At 32.9% G+C, this 4,283-nt stretch overlaps 1 non-coding gene across 1 annotated transcript; it reads left to right on the top strand.

Moving 5' to 3' along the window:
- The first annotated feature begins 3,957 nt into the window (after positions 1-3,957).
- Positions 3,958-4,064, top strand: LOC142328504 (U6 spliceosomal RNA). The gene has a single exon (XR_012757294.1). It is a non-coding gene; the product is annotated as a U6 spliceosomal RNA (small nuclear RNA).
- The last annotated feature ends 219 nt before the right edge of the window (positions 4,065-4,283 follow it).

The raw sequence follows: 4,283 nt of genomic DNA, 5'->3' as shown, positions 1-4,283 counted from the left end.
AGAAAACTGGCTTCAAAAAAAAGCTCGACGTTTGGGTGCCGCATGACCTGACTCAGAAAAATTTACTCGATCGAATTTCTATTTGCGAATCCCTACTGAAGCGTAACAAAATTGAACCATTTCTGAAGCGGTTGATCACAAGTGATGAAAAGTGGATAACCTACGACATCAATGTGTGAGAAAGATCGTGTTTAAAGCGATCGTGTTTTGTTAAGCTTCACAGTCTATAGCAAAACCCATACTGGCGCCCAGGAAGGAATGGCGTTTGGAGGAATTTGAAGGGCATCACGAGCTGCTGCCGCCAGGCCTGTACTATCGGAAATTATGCAATTTTAGTTAGCAATTCAAAAGAAACCGCCTGAACTAGTCAACAGAGAGTTTCGGAGAGTGTTGTATACGACGCTGACAACGCCAGACCGCATACATATTTACCGATCCCTCACAAATTGAGAGAACTTGACTGGGAGGTTTTAACGAATCCACCATATAGCCCGAATCTAGCACCGTCAGACTGTTGTTACTTGTTTTTGTGTCTGTAGAATTCCTTGAGTGATATTAAGTAAGCTTCAAAACAGGCTTATAAAAACCATGTGTCACAGTTTTTTGACCAGAAAACTACAGAAGTTTTATGGCGACGAGATTATGCTGTTGCCGGAAAAATAGCAGAAGGTTATGGAAAAAAGGTGCATAATGTTATTTTCAAATAGCAATAAATGTATTCTCAATTTTGGCCTCCAAATGTTCAATAAGTTTTAGACAACCTGGTATATATATATATATATATATATATAAGACTAAAAGTAAAATTCAGCAATCCAGCACAGTAGAGAATTAGATTCTGTACTGTGGTGGAATGCTCTTATAATTAGTATAGAGAAAGATATGGATAACAATAAAGGAAGAATTGATTTTTACTAAATTAATATATACTGGTATATATATATATATATATATATATATATATATAAAGATTTTGATCAGAATTTTCATAATATGTAGTATATACATTTTATTTTTTTACTAAAATCACATATAATTTTTATTATCGTCTTACCATATATTTGTCATAGGAATATTTTCTTTCACATGTTATGCCACATCAATGTATCAGCACCATCAGGGAATGAAAATCCACATCACGTTTCATTATTTTTACAAAAAACAAATAACATCTCATTACAGTATTACATATTAAAGTATATATTTACAAAAAATACGCTAATTGCCGTGTTATCCAGTCTACATTTAGGCCTGAAATCTGACTAAAATTTTACTATTCTTTATGTTTCATTGTCAATGCAGAAAACATGTTACCAGATTCAAAATTTATTAGTTCATTTATGAGTTTTGAATCGAGTGATTTTTTTTTTTTTTAATATATTTGTAAACTTACCTACACATTCTTATTATAGTTATTATCTTTTATTATTTTCATTGTTTTATCAATCCCATTATATTTACGTCTTGTATTTATAATTGATGCAACGAAACTTTGAAAATTAGATATGCTGTAGTAGTGTTTCTGAAGTTGTGCATGGGAAAATTTGTTGAAGGTTAGTTGATAGTTCTTGAGATATTCAATTTAAGATAGAAAAAATTTGAGCGGGGCAAATTAGAACGTGTTTCGTTTTTATTTTCCAAGTTGGAACGTCGACGTTTAGTTATCTACGTATTTACCGCCAATAACATTGTTATTTTCATTTATTATTTTTTTTAGTCCGTTTTATATGTGTGTTTATTATACATCAAAGGTTTTTTTTTGTAAAATTTTAGACTAGAACGGGTTGATACTTTTTCAAAAGGGAACAAAATAAAAAACGAAAAGTCAGCCTTCTTTTTTTATATCCTTTCTTGAATACTTATCGTTGATCACTTCAATGCAAATTGATCGAAAAATGAGATTGTAAAACTTTTTTCTTGTTTAGCCTCCGGGAATCACCGTTCAAAGGATGAAATGGATGGTGTGTATGAGTGTAAGTGAAGTGTAGTCTTGTACAGTCTCAGATCGACCATTTCTGAGATGTGTGGTTAATTGAAACCCAACCAACAAAGAACATCGGTATCCGCGATCTAGTATTCAAATCTGTATAAAAGTAACTGCCTTTACTAGGATTTGAACGTTGGAACTGTCGACTTCAAAATCAGCTGATTTGCGAAGACGTGTTCACCACTAGACCAACCCAGTGAGTGAGATTATGAAACTTAATAAGGAAAAAAGTAACCTTTACATGTTTTACAAACGAAAAATTCAACATTTTACAGTTATTAAGAAAACGAAACGTGAAGTTAATGTTAAAAAAATTCTTTATCTTAATTTTGTTAATTTTTAAGTGAAATGTTATCAAACTTAGTAACTACATTGTTTCCGTCTCTACATTTATCTCTAATATTAAACAATTTATATTGTTGGTTACCATTTTTACAATATTTTAAAAATATTCATGCATCTTTGAGATCATATTAGAATGATTTATTAAAAATAATTGTAATAAACAATCAAAATTGTAAAAAAAAATCATTGAAATCGATTAAAAAACATTTCGTGATATTATCTTTTTGAATAAGTAGATAAATATCAGCATGTTATATAAAGACCAGAAGCTTAAAAATTATAGAGAGGTAATAAATTTGTAAACATCAACTGTTTATTCGTTTTTAAAATGTCAAATGTTATTAATGTTTTTTTCTTCAAACATTTATTAGTGAGAGTGGTAAATTATAGGTTACCTTAGTTTTTACAGCACAGCAACGTTGTAGTTAGTGGTTCTACAATCATTATGCTTTTCATACATACAAGTTAAACGCCTATAAAAAATTATGTTAAATTATAATTTCCGTATAGTTTTAACGACGATGAAAAAAATTATCCATAACTATCATAACACATAATTATGTATCAGCCTAGTTTGATCATGTTTGCGTTTTTCTTTAATTATGTAATTTTTAATTACATAATAATTATAATTTTTAATTATAATTGAATCTATTCAAGCTTGTTTTTTTTTAATTTTGTAACTCATTATTTCTTGTAACTAAATTTAACTTTGTTATAATTACAATCTGTTATCGTCCTTTTTTACTTCTATTTTCCCCCTCTTACACTATCTCTCTCTTCTGTACCACATAATGCTTTTCGTACTATCTAATTCTCTAAATAATTACTGAAGTAATATATTTATTTTTACCTTAAAACATTTATAATATATCACTTTCTATAATGTGATATAAAAGTGTTATTAGTTGTTTTTACTGACAGTAATGATGTTAATTAAATTCATTACCTATGCTGAACCAGGTGAAAGTGTGGTTTGCGTCTACTAGCATTTAATGGGTTGGAGGTTTTTTGTACTATAGTATATTCTATCGAGTGAGAAACACAACAAATAACTCCCGGCAGGTGCGACCCGTGGGTCGCGCTTGTTAGAGGCAGGCGCTTGACAGACCGAGTCCCGCCAGAGGTGACCTTCGGGTTGCCTCCGTTTGAGGCAGGCAATGCAAGACCGAGTCTCGGCTCCCAGTGTGGAGTCGCTGGGCACTACTTTGTCGGACCTGGTGGCTTTGCATCGGTGGTTAGAGGCAGGGCAAAGAAATTAAGATCTTACAGACGGGCGTGCCCATCATGCCGGAATTACAGCCGCTAGGCGGTTACGCTCATTAGAGTAATGGATATTCCCTTGTGTTTATGCTTCACGTTGATCCAGCCCGGGGGGGGGGATGAAAAACACTATTGATTTTTCATATTCTTTAGTAAACTTGGTATACAATATTTGTTATTCTTGAAAGTGGATATACCAATTTTAGTTGGTATTTATGACGGAGTCAGGCTGCCTTCGAACTTTTAGCGAAATTAAATAATCTATATCAGTAAAATAAATTTGCCGTGGCGGAGAAGTAGCGTTTCAGCCTTTCATTTGGAGGTCCCGGATTCGAATCCCGGTCAAACATGGCATTTTTTAAGTGCTTGCTTCGGCTGCACATACACTAAAATTGGAATGATATAGAGAAGATTAACATAGTCCCTGCGTAAGGATGACACGCAAAATCGTGAAGAGTTTCACATTTTTAGCCGGCCTCCATGGTGCGAGTGGTAGCGTCTCGGACTTTCATCCGGTTGTCCTGGGTTCCAATCCCGTTCAGGCATGGCAATTTTCACACGCTAAAAAAAATTTCATTTATTTCATCCCCTGAAGTAATACCTAACGGTGGTCCCGAAGGTAAAATAAAACCAAACAAATAGATAATGAACGACATCTAAACTGAAGTATAGGCTAAATTCATATCTA

This window comes from Lycorma delicatula, chromosome 7 (genome assembly GCF_047948215.1).
Source record: "Lycorma delicatula isolate Av1 chromosome 7, ASM4794821v1, whole genome shotgun sequence".
Classification (NCBI taxonomy): domain Eukaryota; kingdom Metazoa; phylum Arthropoda; class Insecta; order Hemiptera; family Fulgoridae; genus Lycorma; species Lycorma delicatula.
This window is presented reverse-complemented; position numbering and strand designations above follow the sequence as displayed.